The sequence below is a fragment of the Cyrtonyx montezumae genome, unplaced genomic scaffold, assembly GCF_038088225.1.
Source record: "Cyrtonyx montezumae isolate F1298 unplaced genomic scaffold, pur_monq_1.0 scaffold_8, whole genome shotgun sequence".
NCBI lineage: Eukaryota > Metazoa > Chordata > Aves > Galliformes > Odontophoridae > Cyrtonyx > Cyrtonyx montezumae.
The window spans coordinates 8,385,610-8,404,832 of record NW_027072089.1 but is presented as its reverse complement, the minus strand read 5'-3'; positions in this window follow the sequence as shown (position 1 = coordinate 8,404,832).

Genomic DNA, 19,223 nt, shown 5'->3' with positions numbered 1-19,223 from the left:
AAGGTGCTGGGTCATCACTTCTCTCTGAAGGCACCCAAATGCCACTGCACTTAATTACTCCAGGTGGCAGCTAAGAACATTTAAGAGCTTCAGTAGGTCCGAAGAGGCTGCAGAATTGAGGTGTGATGGGTGCAAGGTGCTTCACTCGACCTCCCATCAAACCCTTGGTCAAGTCAGCTCATAAAACAAAGCTGACCACCAGAACCACCACGGGAAACAAACAGTGCATCTGAGCTGGAAGCCCTGCAGCAGCCTCTTCTCTTTTTGCACAAAATGTTTCGGGTCAATCAGCAGTGTAATGGTGTTCCAGTTAATGGACAGAATCAATGTTTCAGAGAACAGGAAAGGCAATATTTAAGAAAGCTAGACTGCTTCATTACTTTCTGGAAGAGAGACTGATTTTTGTTTGATTTTAAGCAAAGATAATTGTGCCACCCCGGAGGAAACAAATATTCATTGATTCCATTGAAAATTCTACCTACCTCAGAAACATGAGACCTGTGTTTTACTTCGATCACATCATTTGTAGTGATGTAATCATTGTCTTTCTTTTTTTTGTTGTTGTTCTTTTGTTTTTAATTTTTCCCCCTTCTCTTGAAGTGTTCAACCCAATGGTCATTAGGAACCTTTAGATCAGCATCTGGTCTATAAGTGGTTTTTGGTCTGTTTCTAGTTATTAGCAGGGGACACTGGCAAGAGAGCTTTTCGTGGTGCCTCAGCAGATCCCTGTGCTGCAGTGGTATTAGCTTCCTCTCGGGATCACAGGGGATGGTGAACATTTTCAGCAGGGAAATTGGTAAATTAATTAAAGCATCTCAGAGAAAGGTTCTGGAGAGTCAGTCCCAGAGAGGCCAATTTCAGAATTCAACATAGGAATGCAGAGTTGGCAACGCAAGAGTGTAAGGCGCTGGTGGAAGCAAGGACAAGCTGAGGTCCCAGGCTGCATCCCCCACTGTGGGTCACCCTATTCCTGGTGGCATGGCTGCGATCTGGTGGTGCTCAGCACCTCACAGGGCTGCAGTGCCATTTCTGAGGCTACTCTGACCTTGTAGGGATCTGGCTGTTTATTCCCATCTGAAATGCAGCATTAGCTGATCAAAGCTTGGGACTGGTTTTGTAACATCCACTTAAACTACTATAAATTTCATTTATGATCTGAGTGGTGTTAAGTACAAGGCTGCTGAATAATGAAAGAAAAGACGACGATGGTTTAGTTTTTGGCTCACCAACTGTATCTCCCTCTTTAAAATATTATGCTACAGTCATCTGCTAGATGACCATGATTTTCATGCAGTTCCACTGTTGTGCTCCTGAAAGCAACAGACATTTGTGCCCAACTGCTGAATGTAAAAAATGTTGAAGAAGCCCCCTGCACACATTTTCCTGTAGATCATCCACTGACCTCAATAAGCAAGGAAGCAGCTCTCTTATCAGTGGGAGAGTTTTCCTATCCAAAGACTTTGAGAGTGATCATTTTAAGAAGCCTGGGTAGCTCAAATGACAAAAACAGAGTCCCTGCTGCTCATGCAAGCAAAGGTCTCTCTAACTGCAAAGACAAATTGCTAGCAGAGGAAATAGAAAGCCAGGACTTCTTCCCATGCTGTAATCTGTGAGGGACAGACTGGGAACTGATGAAGGCTGCAGTAAAACAAAGCATTTAGGCATGCACTTCAGCATTTCCTTTACTGAGCAGCAGAAACGCTGCACACCAGACATCTTTTTCTTCCGTTTTCCTGAGCATGAACATGGCACCTAGGGCTAAATCTAGCACCAAGCGCAGCTGTGTAATATTCAGTTAGCAAGAAAAGGGAGCAAAGCTGACACTGCACATCTCAATTGCTTAACCACATTCTGAGCTCACTCAATGAATGGAAAGATAATATTCTTTCACATACAGTTGATAAACTCCTTGCACGGGCTGGGAAATATTCTGCTTACACCAAGCTGGATGCAGTTCCACTTGAGATACGTGGATTTCTGAGTCATAGCTGAGGTACAGTGTGGTACTGAACAAGCAGCTTCCCACCATGACCACATTGCCTCTACAGGAATGCGTCATAAATCCTCTTTTTAATGTGTGGTCGTGTACTCATCATGCTAAAGGATTCCTGTCTCAGGCAGCAAATGAGCCAGAAAAGTTAAAGAAGCAAAATACTCTTCTCCTGTGAGGTATCAGGCTGCAGCTCAGAAGAGCTTCGACCATTTCTGTGGCCTTCCTCCATGCTTCTAGTATGTTTCCATTTTTACATTAATCCTAATTATTTATTTGTTGGCCTTTACTTTTAAAGATGGGGGGGATGGATGTAGGCAAAAATCGCATCTGTGGTTTGCTCAGAGAGGGCTGGCAGGGATAGGAAATGATCAGGGGAACCACGTGGGAGCAGATGAACATAAGTCCTAAGTATGCATGCTTCTAAGTGGTTTTAATGGGGTCACTTCTGTCCTAAGGCATAACGCACCACAGTTCAGATGACAGACTCTGTCCCTGAGCTTGTCAAAGGTTTTGCAGATGAGTTTAACAAGCTTGGGCTTAGCGCAGAGGGGACTGTGCTCAAACTGGACCCAAGTGTGGCCAGATGGCCAAGCGGGGGATGTGTCCCCACCAGAAGATTGAGTGGTGACCGTGAAAGAAGACTGATAGATTTCTGGGCGGGAAAGGCATCGTGCTTGACTTGGACAAAGGTTTCAGAAGAACAAATGGATGGCTTTAAAAAGGCTGCAGAGGGAGAAAGCATCAGAACACAATGACTGTCACTGAGAAGGAATGGCTGCCAGTTTATTCTGCAATAAACCTTTAAGTTATTCAATGCAGGACGCTTTAAAACCTTCCTCACCCACCAGAAGTTCAGCTGTTCTATCCAGTGATTCAGTTTTCCCTTTTCAATATTCTATGTTCTTCTGTTATTGTAGAGAAATAGAGAATATACATATCAATTAGGAAGCTGCACGTTGGGTGGATAACACTGAGCCACCTAGCAGCTGGGGACTCTCCTCCTCCAGAGCCTTCATCACAAACACATCTCTGGAGCCTGTTCTCTCTGCACTACAGTCCTTCCTGCAACCAGACACTGCAGACAGCCATCAGAGAATTTTGTTAGAATTAATCCCTCATCAACGTCTTGGAAAGGCTTTGTTTAATTCTGAAAGGTGCTGAGGGAAAATCACATGCATACGCATGCACCCAGAGCTTTTGGATAAATGGACTAAAAACATGGTCACACGAGCTTCTCCCCCAGGGAAAAAAAAAAAAACCATACAAGTATTTACAAGTCAATAAGGTGTGGGGGGTTTGTTGTTGTTGTTGTTTTTCTGTTTACTTTATGTAATCTTTAAAAATGCTTAATACACTGATTGGGAGACGCACGTTTCACTTTAATGCAGATTTAACCATTGCAATTCATTAATTGAATTTTATGTTCCCATTAAATGTGGCAATCAATTCAGTTCTGATACTCTAACTCTTTTATCTCTGCTATAGAAAAGCTCTATTAGCTTTACTTGGCTCAAAAACAATACAGTGAACTATCCTCAATTATTAATCATCTGTTTCCCCTTCAATAAAGCTTTCTCGTCCTTTACTACAGTCTGATGATATATTTATTTGGTGTGTAGGGATCAGAGCAATACAGCATGCTCTCTCTCTCTCTGGGAAAGGACCCAAAAATAACTATCTACTTGATATCAACCCAAGGGATATCCTAAGGGAATGGGAGTATCATTTCAGGGCAGGTCATCAGTGGTGCAGTGAAATTGGACAAATCTGTGTCTGGGGAACAGATGCCTCAGGGTTTGTAAATGTGCGAGGGAACCTTTCCCCTCTCGGTCACCAGTTCAGATCCATCTAGCATAGCTCTGACTGGAAGCTATTAAACATCTAATGAACTTCTGAGGCTCCTAAAGCAAGGAGTCACATTCCTATCAGACACTTACTTACATTCTGGAGCCGCTCCTACTCAAACTGCAATCTCTATAGAAATACACAGAGACAGGAACTCAATGATCCTTTCTGAAAATAAAACAAAACAAAACAAAACACCAGGGCAGACTGAAGAATGTTTCATCTGCTAAGTCAGAAAGTAGGCTTCCTCCAGGCAGGCAGTCCAGCTTTAGATTTACTACCACTCCACCTTGGCCTTGAACACCTCCTGAGATGGCATCTGCAACTTCTCTGGGCAGCCTGTTCCAGTGCTTCACCACTCCCTGAGTAAAGAATTTCCCCCTAACATTTACCTTAAATCTCCCCACTTTTAGTTTATGTAAATGTCCTATCATCACTTTTTATCTGTGTAAAAAGTCAGTGCCCCTCCTGTTTATAGGCCTCCCTTCAGATACTGGAAGGCTGCAACGAGGTTTCCCCACAGCCTTCTCTTCTCCAGGTTGAACACCTTGCACTTGGCCTCATTAAACTTCATTAGGTTCTTGAGGGCCCACTTTTCAAGCCTGACCAGGTCACTCTGGATGTGATCCGTTCCGCAGTAGTGCGTCAACTACACCACTCAGCTTGGTGTTATCCACAGACTTGCTGTGATTGAACTGAATCCCACTGTGTCATTGATAAAGATGCTGATGAGCATCGGTCTCAACGCTGACCCAGGGGGACGCCACTTGTGGCCAACCTCCACTGGGACACAGAGCCACTGACCACCACCACCCCCTGGCTGAGGCCATCCAACCTATCTTTATCCACCTAACAGTTCAGCCTCCAAATCCACCTCTCACCAATTTAGAGATAAGGGCGTGGTGTGGGACCACATCAAAAACCTTGTACAAGTCCAGGTAGATGACATCAGTTGCCTTTCCCTTCTCCACCGATGCCATCACCCCATCATAGAAGGCCACCAGATTGGTCAGCCACGATCTGCCCTTGCTGAAGCTATGCAGGCTGTCCCAACTCACCTCCTCATCTCCCATGTGACTTAACATCTCTTCCAGGATGATCTGCTCCATGACCTTCCCAGGCACACATGCAAGCCCTCACAGTTTCTAGTTCCTCAGGTCTTCCTTTCTCCTGTTTTTAGAATATGGAGGTGATGTTTTCCTTTTTCCAGGGAACTTTCCTGACAGTCTTGTCTGCTTGTCAGAACCTTTTCTCACAAACCCCATCAGAAGGACTCAGAAGACTTGCAAACTCACACTTGCAACATCTCAGATCTCAGGTTAGATAAAGAGGAATTTGATTTCATGCTTGGAGGGCTGTTCTGAGAGGCCTGGGACTCCTGAACTGTTACACACTGATCCAGGTCTTCATGCACAAAGAGGAGACAAATGCTGAGCAACCACAAACCGCAGCTGCTGATGGGAACTGGCAAGAGACTAGGGAATTCTGGGAAGCAGAGATGGCCTGCAGCAGAAGACGGGGAACTGAGTAAGGCTTTCTGACACCAAAGCTCTTTTATTCAGCCCCTGGTGCTTTTCCGTCCTGGCATTCGGTTTCTGTGATGGCGCATGGGAGGGACATCGTGGTGCAATTTTATCGTGTGCTCTCCCAGGTTCTGTTGGCACTGGTCAGGTAACATGCCTTAGTGCAGGCTCAGGACCACTGTGCCCCTGGGTTCAAATAATCTGCAGCCACACTTTCTACCTTCCACACCGCTACCAGCTGGCTGATAGCTCATTGCAGTTGCCTCCCTGTTTCCTTTGAGGAGGAAGGGATTGAAGCTTGCCAACTGTCCTCCTCCCTTCGAACACAAGCCAAGCTGTGCTGAGGAGTGCACATTAGCTGTGGTGAAGCCCTGTGGGCCATCAGCACAGCTGCAAGCAAAAGAACACATGACCGAGCTCACAGCTCTGTGGTCCAGTGTAGGAACTGGGAAAGCTGGAACCAGGCACTGTGGCTGCTGCTCAGCTACAAACCCTCAGACATGCTCAGATGCTCCAGTTTCTTCACGCCTTTTTGAGTGGAAACTCTTCAGGGCTCTCTCCACGCTTCTATGGCACACAATTAAACTGTGCTCAAATTCATGCAGTGGCTTCCAAGTAGTGCAGTAATATGAATTGCAAAGAGCATGCAAATTTCCACAGCCAAAAAAAGCAAAAACTCTTGAGGAAAGACAAGGTTTCCTGTAATGCTTACCCTCTCTGGTTACCAGTATGTGCAAATCTAGCTACTCCAGTCCATTATAATCAACTACCTTGCACTCAGTGGCAGGTGAAATGTCACACCCCGGGGTAAATTTTCACTGCAGTAGGCAGAGAATTTGTCCTTTAAACACCCTTAGTATTAATGGGAAACTGATCCAGCAATTTAAACTCCAAGAGATACAAATGTCTCTTGCGGTACCATTTTCAGAAGTGTTGACATTTTGATTCACGAAATGAGACATTTTTAAAAACAAATGCAAATTCATTTCATTCAGGATTTGAGGTCAGTTGGGTGCTGGAAGAGAAGTGTGCGAGTAATGCTTAGTACATCCATCAAGTGTCTTTTAATGTCTGTATACTCAAGGGTTTAAAGTGACAACAGAGAAAGCAAGAGCAATTTCTGAAATTCTCTGAATGTACTGGTATGTCTTCAGATGAGGCTGGAACCTAAATTCACTTATTTTACTTGCATTAGTGGTGTTTAGGCCAAAAGAAAGCTTTGAGATAAAGAATCAGGTTTTAGTGACCTCTAAAAATACCTCGTTTGCATGCTTTTATCTCCAAAGTGCCCTGATTCTGCTGATCAACACCTGGGGGGTTTGGCAGTGCTTTGTTGATGTCAGTGCAATCCACCCCAGGACCAGAGCCTGGAAAAACAGTGTACAAGCCAAAACAAAATGCACTTAGAGAGGGCAGTTCATCTGGGTCCCCAGCAGGGCTCTGGCCACTCTTCCAGCACAGCCATTATTTAGCACACTGTGCAAAAGGCAATCTAAAGAGATGTTCAGGGCAGACCTACAATTGTCTTGCAGACAGCGAGTTCCTAGTGGCTCAAAACTTCACCTTCGGAAGCCTGAGCATTGGTTTGGGCTAACATCCTGCAGAAGAGGGGAGGACAGCTCAGGAGGCCAACTGGCCAACTGGTTGAACCAACCACCAGCACCTTGCTTTGACCAGCAAGTGGACTGAACTGGCACAGCTGCACCAACAGCCTAGAGGGGGCAGAACACAGGGCTTGTTTTCCACCACGCAGGGGAGAGAAGAGGCTATGATCTTGCCCATGAGGAACCAGCAGAGGAGGATAAGTGCTCTGTAAGTTCCCCTCTGAGGTCCCTTTCCCCAAAGGTGGTTGCATTTCTGGGAGCTGCTGCTCAGAGGAAGTTGCACAAATTCGAGCTCTAACTGAGAATGATACACAGACACACAGACTGTCAAGAGGAAGTGGAAAAGCCCCAAACCCTATGTAATATGTAAATGACCTTATTCAGCTCTATGAAAACAACTGCCTAGGAACAACCCCAGCCCTGCGCAGTGGTGTGTAACTGATCACCCATGATCATTTTGGTGGCTTTGTATTAGAAGATCTCCATGGGCTTCCTACACTTCAGCACACCAGGGTACAAAGCTGTCAGAATCAGGCCTTTCCCACAGGACACAACATGCTCACTTGAGCACAGCATTTTCCTCCTAGATCCTGATCCCTTCTCTTGCTGCCTCAGACTGGCTGCGGTGCTGCTGGACTCTGCAGGAGAAGCATTTGCTGGTCCTGCATCAGCTGCACCATCTCCCAAAAGCACCTTGCAGAAGCACAACACACCTGAGCAGCACTTCCAAGCTGAATGTCACTGAGAGCATACTGACTGCTTGCTTCTTACATCAAGTGATTTATTAAAAGAAAAAAGATATATCAAACAGAACCTCAACAAGCTAAAATAAAGCATTTTTTGGTATGCATGGCAACTCCTAGACATAATCACAGCTTGAAGGCATAAGTGTATTTTAGAGGTATTATGACTCCTGTGAGATCCAGGGATAGTTAGGTAGCAGGGCACTTAGAATAGGTGCAATCTCTGCTCATAAGAGTAACGATAGTAACACCAATAACCAGGTGCCCCTTCAGTTGTGGGTACAAGAAGTCCTGGTACAAACTGTCCAGCCTGGAACCATTCCTAAAATAAAGCATCTCCTTTCAAAGCAGGAAAGAATCCTGGTCCCAGCTCTTAGAGATTCTTGAGAGTGGCTTCCTCATTCACAGGGAATTTGACCAATGTTCCCATCTGACAGGCTGATGTAGGCCACTGCCACGGGATCTCTACGACACTCTGGGCACACGAAAGAGAACACTGACACATACAGTAAATAGTTCCTAAGGCTTCAACATAAGCAGGATGCCAGACAAAACTACTAAAGCACAGCAGATCATATTTGGTCATTCAGCCAGTACTTCAGAGGGAGTTTGCCACCTCAGCTTTCAAAGGCAGGAGCACTTGCCCTATTCAGTTCTGTGACAAAACAGGATGTCACAGGATCATCAAATGGCTTAGGTTGGAAGGGACTTGAAAGATCACCTAACTCCAACCTCCTGCTGTGGGCTGCTTACCATCCATCAGCTCAGGCTGCCCAGGGCCTCACCCAACCTGGTCTTGAATCCCTCCAGGGATAGGGCATCCACAGCTTCTCTGGGCAACCCATGCCGGTGCCTCACCACACACTGAAGTAATCTTTCCTAACATCTAACCTAAATCTCCTCTTTTTTACTTTACAACCATTCCTAGGATCTGGGGGGCTGCCATTTGTTTTCACTCCTCTAACTTATTCAATTTGTTCAGACCCGCCATCATAAAAACCCAGTCCATCATCCCATGCCTCCAGGGGGCATGGGCATAGGGCACATATGACCCTGTGACACGATAAATGGTGGGTGCCATTTTGGGCTGCTCCCTCAGCACTGCCCATCGCTCCATCACTGACAGAGGTGCTGGGCAGGCTGTGGGGCACACAGTGCAGGCCTGCCCACCCCTGCACCCCGTGTGTCTTAGTGGCAGCAAGGTGGCAGAGCAGGAGCAGGCCTTGCACGTAGGACCATCGGTGGCTAAACTGCCTTGAGCTGTTCCGTGAGGCAGCTCCTTGGTTTAACTGCACTGGAACAACGCCAGTGCTTTGAGTAAACTTTTCAAAGCTGCAGTAAGGCATTGTTTAATTTTCATTTCCAAGTGACCTCCAATTCACTTGGAGGGAAGGCAGAACATCCACTCCCAGGAGTTCATCTCCTGGCCAGGACTCTCGCTGCCTGCTCGCAGCTCTGCACCAAGCCCTGACTGTATTTCAGACTAATTCAGTTGCAGACTAACTGCAGCTCTCCTGGCTCTGGGTTTCAAAATCTCCCTGCCCCAAGCACATACACAACCCCCCCCAAACACACACACAGTCACCTCTACCATCAGTACCAAACAACTTCACCACCACCTCGCCACTATGCTCCCTCCTCAGCACTTCAAGACCTCGTTTTCTTATCACTTTCCTCTTCACTGGGAAACTTCCACTCTTTCCTACCAGTCTAATGCCCCCTAACTCGTGCAAATAAAACTGTTTGCATGGCTCATGCTGCAAGTGAAAATGATGGCAGGATGTAAAGTGAAAAGAGAACCTGCCAGGAACCACGCAGCCCAAGAGCTATTCTTGTAATGTGAATTATTTCAGCAATGGGTTTATACTGCAGCCCCATTAATAGCAACACAGTTACAGCAGTGGAAAGCGAACCACATCTGGGGAAATGAAACAAGAGCGAGCATTTGGGGGACACTTCTCTCGCCCAGGAAACCAGAGGTGGAACCAGCCCCCAGGTGGGCTCTGGTGATGAGTGACCCCGGTGTGCTGCATCCATCCACGGCACTCAGGCAAATAAACTGGAGTGGCAAAAACACCAACCATTGCTGACACTTTACTTTGGCACGGTGCTAGCAGCTTTTGTGTAGCTCTCCATTAACTACTGGCAAAGCTCTGCAGAGGAGAGAGGCTGCAAGGACACAAGTGGGACAAGGAAAAGGAAGTGCAAGCTGCAAACCTCTGCCTGCCCTCCTCAGCAGTCAGCTGAATATTAATTCTCAGCTTATTTGCATAGCCACAGATAGGCCTGTTCCTTCTAATTTTAGCCTTTGCCTAATTTAAACCTGCAGGCATGCTATTTTCATGGGGTTTTCTTCTCTTTTTGATGGATTGTAAACTGCCACATGCACCCTGCATAGTTGAGAAATTGGTTTTGTCCAAGGGGAGGTGGGAAACTTCTGTTAGAAAAAAGGAAATGGAGAAAAATTACCCATTAAAACATGCTATTAAGCTGCAATGTGCTGGGCTGAGGAAGGGAGCGAGGCCTCCAGCCTGGCTGCACTCTGCCAGGTACCTGGGCTGGGGTTGGAGCATGCACTCTCATGCTCTACACACAAGCCAGCCCACTGTCCTGCCTTCCACAGCTGCAGCCACACACACATGACATGAACTCGCACAATGCCATCCTTCCTCTATTGTTTTCACTCCCTCTGCCCTGCTTCCTGTCACTTGCTGGTCTCTTTTAGGGCAAGAAGAGGAGCAAAAGCATCCCACAGCCCCTCTTCCTCCTGCTCACCTTCACACAACTATAGCATGGTTGAGGTTGGCAGGGTGTCTAGGACCATGTCCAGGTGGCTTTTGGAGGTCTCCAAGGAGGAGCCTCTGGGCAACCTGTGCCAGGGCTCCGTCACCTGCACAGCACACAAGTGCTTCCTGGTACTACAGTGTTCGTTTGTGCTCACTGCCTCTTGTTCTGACACTACTGACAAGAACCTGTCTCTGACTTCCTTTCAAACATCTCTGGGCACTGACAAGATCCCACTGAGCCTCCTCTTCTCCAGGCTGAACAGTCCCAGCTCTCTCAGCCTCTACTCCCAGGAGAGATACTCCAGTCCTCTGACCATCTTGGTGGCCCTACACTGGGCTCTCATTAGTACATCCAGGTCTCTTGCCTGTACTGGAGATCCCAGCACTGGACAGAGCACTGTCCTCAGCCTCAGGGGTGAGGCTGAGCAGGGCTGAGCAGAGAAGGAAGGATCCTCCTGACACGTGCAGGTATCTGCTCCCTGCCTCTGCTCCTCCTCTCACCCACAGATCCGTTTCTCCTCTCCTGCAGAACTGAGCGGATGGCAGTGCTGAGCCCACCTGAAGACACAGTGATCCTGCACATAAAGGTACTGGTAAGTGGAAAACATCTGGGAGAGGAAGCAAGTGGGTGGAGGAGAAAGCCTGGAGTGAACAAATTACGCACTGAAACATGAGCACCGAGTGCCAAGCATGGGCAAATGGACAGAGAATTTGCAAAATACTATGCAAATCCATGTAGTCTATGCAGACATGTCTAATGTATGCTAGGGACCAGGAGGCTCTCCAAGCCCAGTGGAATGATGCCATCTCACTAAGCACAGACACAAATTTTAGCTGTTATTAATAGACTGCCCCTGCACATTTTAATTTAGTACTTTCAAGTAAGGAACTATGAAGGCAATATTTTTAAAAAAAGGGAACTGTTATTTCTAGAACAATCAAACAGGAAGCCCAGCTCTGCTGTCAGTTTTTGATAGGGCAATAGTTCCTCCATTAATATTTCTCCCAGTCTGATGGAGAGGTGTTCAGACCTGAACCTTCCTGCCTTGTCCTTGTGGAACAAGGTTGTCAGTGCTACAGTTTCAGTAATGTACAGAATCACAGAAGAGAATCACTGAGGTTGCAAAAGACCACTATGATCATGCAGTCCAGCCATCAACCCATCCCCACCATGCCCACCGAGCTCTCCCTCAGTGCCACACTGCCACATTTCTTGATCACCTCCAGGGTCAGTGACTGCACCACCTCCCTGGGCAGCCTGTGCCAATGCCTGAACTCTCTTTCAAATAACGTTTCTTACCTAATATCCGACCTGAATGCCACTTAGGGCCATTACCTCTCGTCCTGTTGCTGTTACCTGGGACCCTCTTCCATCTAGCAATACTCACAAGAAATACAATACAGGAAAATCAAAACATTACAGAAAGTGGACTAAGTTTCAAGCCAACCATAAATAACCAAATCACCGAAACAACATCCATGAAGGTCTTTTTTTTTCCATTGGAAGATAACAAACTTGACTAAAAGGGACAGCCAAACCCAGGCCCATTGTGATCTCTGAGATCAGCTCGTGAAAGGTTAGCAGTCAGTTCCCACAAGTCACACTTGTGACCACCCTCCAATCCAGCTGCATGTGTGCCACAGCTGAGCAGGAGTAATCACCAGGTAAACAGCAATTATGGAAAACACACAACATTGTCCAGCTCTGCTTGGAGCTCATTTTCTTCCTCATACCTCAAAGCAATCAGATCTTCAGGGGTCAATCCTGTGCTCTGATCGCCTGCACAAGGGGTTGTTCCACACGCAGGAATGCCACTTTCATTTTAGAAGAGTAACAGAATCGTCTGTGTGTTATTCCTAAAATTTGGGAGTGGAAGATTTCAGACATACATGCTCGACCCAGCACTGCTGCCTCTGAGGCTGCTACGCGGAGAGCTCTTGGAAAGCAGCGTCTGCTCCATGGGTTACAGTGATTGCTACTGACAGGTTCTTCATGGTATCACAACAAATTAGGTCACAGATTAGATTTTCATAGTGCAGATTACAGCTACTGCCACTGATTTTTTTCTTAAATACAGCTGTAGCCGAGAGGTTTGGGCTCAGGATTGGCAACAGGGCCCCCTGGTTCAGGCTGAGACAAAGACTGTCCTAGTGACACTCATAAAACTCCTCCTTCGCTGCTGCAGTTAGGAGGAGGTTTGATATTCTTCCTTTCTACCCAGCAGGCCTTTGAGAAAACAAGAATTTGTTCACTAGATAGCCTGGGGTAGATGTTACAGCAGTTCTGCAAAGCAGATATGAAAAGCAGCATTTTTGTGTTCTTGGTTGTGTTGTTTTTTGTTGGTTTTTTTTTTTTTTGATAATAGAAAAACATCTGGTAGCACATAAAAAAATGCTGGGAATGGAAACCAAAGCTATCTGCTAGATTTAACTCACCTCATTCCACAAGGTCACGCATGCACTCCCTCTGAGTATCTCCATTGCAGAAAGAAAGAAAATTAAGGAAATAAAGTGTCCTGCATTAGAAAATCCCAAACAAATACACGAATAAATAAATAAATAAATAAACCAAGGGTGAAAGAGTTTTTAAAAATACACCCTGCATGGCTCAGGAACTAAAAGAAAACCCACGCTACATCCAGACCCGCACAGCACAGTGCAAAACAAAAGGTTCTGAAGAGCTGGGTAGCTGCAGGCACCATGCAATGTGCTTGCTACCCATCACAGAGCACAGCCTGGCTGCAGATGGGACATCCCTGCTCCAACAGCTGGACTGCAGAAGCCTGGGTTGCTCCGAGGCCACCTCTGTGCCCATGGCCATGCTCTTGCAGAATCACAGAACCATTTCAGTTGGAAAGGAGCCTTAAAGGTCATCTAGTCCTATTCCTCTGCACTGAACAGGACACCTACAGCTACAGCAGGTGTTCAGAGCTCTGTCCAGCCTTACCTTGAATGCCTCTGGGGACAGAGCATCCACCACCTCTCTGTACAACCTGTTCCAGTGCTTCACCGCCCTCATTATACAGAACCTCCTTATGTTCAATCTAAATGTCCCATCATTTATTTTGAAGCCATTTCCCCTTGTCCTAGACACTGGAAGGAGTGAGGCTGCATGGTGCTTGGAAGCGTGGTTGAGCTCCGGGTGGGACTGTGCATGCCTGCAGTGATGCAGCTGATCAGCAAGCACTACAGGAAAACCTAAACCAGAAGACAGGTCTCAGCAGGAGCTAGTCTCAGGGACAGGCACTGTAGGAATGACCTTCAGCTTACAGGAGCAGTACCACGACGGGACTGAACTCCAGAATACCCTTTGCTTGGGTGGACGAGAGCACACACACAGTCTGTGCTTGCAGAGCAGCTGTGTGCCGACCGAGCACCGTTCGCAGCAGATGGCAGAGAGCTCCGTTGGGGCTCTGGGTGCAGCAAGAGCACACGATGCTCCCAGCACAGGTTCGGACCCAAACCCCACAGCTGCCACTGCACAGCGACCTTCCCGCTCACTGCAGCACAACTTCACAGGAAATAAGCTCGTGCTTTCAAAACGCTCTCGTTCTTCCCCAGCAAGCACAGGAAACGTCTGAGCTGAACAGCGGCCTCGGGCACCGCTCAGCCCCTGACGCCTCCGAGTAAAAGAAACGGCGAACAGCGGCCGTGCCCTGCACGCCCCAAGGGCTGACACAAAGCCGGCACCGCGCATCCCACGGATCCCCGCACCCTTCGGAGCGCGGCTCGGGGCGGGGACGCAGAGGCACAGCGTCTTTCCCTGCGCAATCGCCGCTCGTCTACGCGAAACAACGATTCATGCAGCACAGATCCCTCAGTCACGGGCGGGTGCTGCAGCTCGGCAGCACCCCCATTCCCTTTCCATCCCCCCTCCTCCCGGGCTCCGCTCGCCCCTCGCTGGGTGCTGCGTTCGCGCCAACGACCGCGGCCGCCATAGCCCTCGGCCCGCGCCTACCTGGAGCGGGGCAGCCCGGCTTCCCGCCTCTGCTGCCGCCGTCACCGCCACAGGTTGGCTGCGGGGCTGCGAGCGCCGTGCTGCATCGCTATAAAAGGAAGCGGCGAGGGGGGGAGGAAGAGGAGGTCCCGGCCCCTGAAGCACTTCAGCGGTGTTGTTTGAGCCTGATCCTCCCCACCCAGTAAAACATAAACAAAGCTGGACTGGACCTTCAAACCCAGACGGCTCTGGTGCTACTTGGATGCGGATAGAGTGGATGGAGGGCTGCACAGGCCCGGATTGATGGGCTGAGGCTGATCCTGTGAGCTTTAACAAGTCACACAGCAATCCCATATATTGCTACAGGCTCGGGGCAGAGCACATGGAAGAAATAAGCTGGGAATGTTAGCTGACAGCTGGCTGAACATGAGCCAGCAGTGTGCCCAGGTGGCCAAGAAGGCCAATGGCATCCCGGCTTGTATAAACCCAGCCAGCAGGAGCAGGAACGTGATCGTCCCCGTGCTCAGCTCTGGTACACCTCGAGTTTGGGATTCCTCACTACGAGATGTTGAAGCTGTGGAGCATGTCCAGCAAAGGGCGCTGAAGGTGTAAAGGGTCTGGAGCATAGGGCTTAGGAAACTGGCTGAGGAAACTGGGATTGTTCAGTCTGGAGAAGAGGAAGCTCATGGCAGACCTTATCACTCACTACAACTCCCTGAAAGGAGGTTGTGGCAAAATCGGGGTCAGCCTCATCTCCCAGGTAGCAACAATACAACTAAAGGCAGTGGCCCCAAGTTGGGTCAGAGGAGATTCAGATTGGATGTCAGGAAAAATTTATTCTCCAGAAGAGTGGTGAGGTGCTGGAAAGGCTGCCCAGGGAGCTGATGAAGCTGCTGTCCCTGGAGGTGTTTAGTGGGCACAGTGGGGAAGGGCTGTGGTTGGACTTCATGATTTTAGTGGTCTTCCCAACCTTACTGATTCTGTGATTGTGACCTCCCTGAGGCACCTCTCCCTTTCTCCTTGGGTTTATGCCAACTGTGGCTTGCAGCTTGCTTGCAGTAGGGAGCCAGCCAACCTTATCCCCACTGACCAGGGGAAAAGCTGATCAGGGTGCACATAAGCTCTGCCTCCAGCAACAGATGCTGTTGTTCTCCTGCCCCCCCACTCTGTTTCAGAAATTGATAGGGATTAGAGAGGCTAACACCTCTTAAGGCAATTTCTTTAAAAGGCATTTTTTTTGCCTGTCTTTCCCTATGTCCCATGTGCAACGGTTGTAAAGGCTGTGAAGTCATGCAGAAGGACAGAGATGCTGCCCCTGTAGCTAAGCCCCAAGGTGGGCTCTGTGCAGCACCTCCTTGCATACAGCCACAGGCTCCTGCTCACACCACCTCGGTGCCTTCTGCTCCCTCAATGGTGCTGAGCTCCAGCAGCTGCCCTGGTGGTCTGACTGCCCTACTGTTGCTGAACGGACTTCTCCCAGATGAGGGACCCACACTTCTCATCACTTATAGAGTACTTGAACTCCAGGGTGAGTGTGTGACCCACCTAAAGGCAATGCTAAGCTACAGCACACTACTCCTTGCTGTTTTAAAGTTCCCAGAGAGCTGTACTAAGTTCTTCATACAGTATTTCCTGGGAATCGGACTGAGGGAATCAGGAAAACAACGCTACAGCATGGACTGAACGGAGGTAACTATACTGAAGTAATGTCTAAGTGCAGGCATTCCAGGGCAGTCTTGAGTACTTGGGAGTGAATCATTTACACAGTATGACTGTGGAATATAATAGGATTTCTGAATTTTTGGTGGTAAGAGAAGCACCTTCAGGCCTCAGGGAAAAAATGCAAGAGGAAAAAAATCTTCACACAAGAAACAAGCAAAGGATCTTCAGCAACATGTAACAAGAGTTAAGGGCAGTTTCCAGTCACAAAAGGCCTGAACCAGGACCAGACAGGCAGGAGCTGCACAGCTGCATTATTTCAAGTCCCAGGTAAGTCTGCAGCTTGCTCTCAGCTGTGGGGCAGCACAGCGTGCCGCTGACTAGCTGCTCCTCTGCTCTAGTGAGGCCAGCAGATGTGATGGCCATCACTAATTGCTCGTCCCTCACCCCCACTATGACAAAAGACTGGAGCAGATGCTTGCCTCGCTGCATACACCAGGGTCTGTTCTGTGATTGTAGAGGAACAAGGAAAGCCTGTGCAGTGACACACTATCGGTTTTAGTGCTGCCTGAATGCCAGCTGATGAGAACCAGCCCAAACTCACAGGTCCCACATGTGCTGCAGCACAAGGCGCTGTGAGTTAAGTGCAAGCTGACAAACAGCACTCAGCTTCTCCAAGAAGAAACTTGAGCACTGCCTCAGCAGATGGCTGAGCCCTAAATCATTTTCAATCATTTTCTCTATAGCCCTGAAAGTATCAGTAACACAACTTGAAATAGTTTGTATTAGATACAATTTCTGGCTTACAGCTATATGGACGAGAACATCTCAGAGTCCTGTGTACGTTCTGTATTGATCTGAAGAGCTTCTGGGTGCATTTTAGTAGGGCTAAAATAAGCATCTAATAAAAGCATCCCCAACCAGCCTTAAACTCAGGAGTGAGCCAGCAGCTCGCCTGTACGGAGCTCACATCTGCAGCTGAACTTTGCATATTAAGGGGACATCTGCACCCATTGCATTCTGGTTTCCCAGTGCCAGTGACAAAATGGTCATTAGTGGGTGTATTCAGCCATTAATGTTCAGGTTTATTGCGGTTAAAACAAATTAATTATTTAAAAAACTTCAATATTTGCAGGTGAGTGAGAGAAGCAGAGGTAATGAGATACTCTTTTTTTTTTTTGGTGATGCATGGTCTAGAGTCGTGCACACTGCTGTAGAAGACTATTCTCCCTACCATGGACACAACTGCTGCACCACAGAAGACAGCAGCACTTTGCAGGGTCACCTGTCTGGGGCATATGGCCTAAAGCTGTGAACTTGGACCAGGGCAGTGTGTTGAGAAGGATGGAGAAGTTACTTTTTTATTGATGCCCACCATCACTCAGAACTACAAAGACCGAGACGAGGAGAAGAATCTGAAAACCATTAAAATCATATTTATGTTGGAGCATTTGGTATTCAGAGGGAAGAGTATTTCAGAGTTTTGGTATATTTAAGATTTTTGCCACTTTCATGCGTGCTGACTACAAGTCTGTGTTCAACTATGTGCCAAGTTTGCCATGAAAAGAGTGAACATCCAGGCTATTCTCTGGACACAAGCTTGTCGGTATATGAAATATCTACCTCAAGTTTGGCTTGCAAAAGGAAACCATATGTCACTGAAGAACAAGTAATAGAGGTAGGACAAAGATTGAGGTCACTGACATCAGCAGATCTCTGAATGCTAACATCTGAAATACTGCAACAGGGTAAAAAATGAGCACAAGTGGAGTATTTAACTAGAGTGCTTCCTGTTCTCCCTCCTCTGTACTTCACTCCCCCTTCTCCAAAATACATAACCTTTGGAAATCAAAAAGCCCAGAACTAACTGAGCAGAATATTCTGTGAAGAACTGAGGCAATGTACAGTGCTCAAGAATTTATCCTACCACAGCAGTCTCCTGAGCCCTGTGCTGTTGCAGCTACAGCTTTTGATACAAACTGGATCTAATAACTCTACACACTAACTTTTCCTCTGGCTAAAAGATGAGAAAGTAATTTCAAGTGACTTGTTGGAGCAGCTGGGTGTTAATTGAGAAACCTTCAAGAACCGAGTCAGAACATCCACACACTGGATCAGCACTAAAGTGCAAAGCAATACGGTCACCTCCATGCAGGAGAGGTAAGTACTGCTCGAGTCCATTTGAGGGCTGCTGTTGGGTTTGGGAATCCTGCTCGTGGAGCTGGGAAGCAGTGCAACCAAGGGCCACGCTGGGCAGCTCTTTCCAACCTTTAGGGCCAGCTCTGGCAGGCTTGGCTTCACACAGTGCTGCAGAGAAACCCATGGACAAAGTGCTCTGACGCTAAGTGCAGTAAGTAAAGTTCTCCAGATAAAGGCAACCACATACGTATTTAACAACTGTTCAACACGTTTAATTGCATTGTTTAAGGGGTGCTTTATATCCAAGAGAAAACATTTCAAGTGTTGAAGTTCTACCTGCTTGGGATCCAGATTTTCTCCCTGGGTGATATTCCAGTTGACAAAAGGGCCTCGTTCAGATATCTGGGATCAACTGAATACATTTATTTAAAAGCAATCTTAAATATTAAAAAAGTAGAAATTAACACATACAGTACTCAAAAAACTGTCACATTAAATACATGTGAATAGACATGTGTACTGATGTTTTTACCTTAACATTCAATGAGAAGTCAAGATTTTAACTAGTGGCACAACCAGATCTGATTTCTGTACATGTTGATGTACTATGTAATAAAAAAATAAATAGCAACTGTTGTTCAACAGTAAATAAGACATCATCTGCAGAGCATACTTCCCCCTCGGGGAGCACCTTCCCCTGCCCACCCCCCAGCCCCTTATCAGCTAGTTTTCCATAAAGATTTAGACTTTCCAAATACTATGTCATGTACAAAATTGCAGACAGTGGCTCATTGAGTTCAAATATAATACTGTACTTAAACTCAATCAATATCATACATTTTCAGATTTCTTATGACCCACAATAAGCCAGAATAAACAGAACTATTGTTCCCGATGGAACGCATTTAATTTTATAAAATGCATATGTATACTATTTTAAAGAGCATAGAAAAGAATAGACATTTGATTCTACATAATTTTACATGCCTAGATT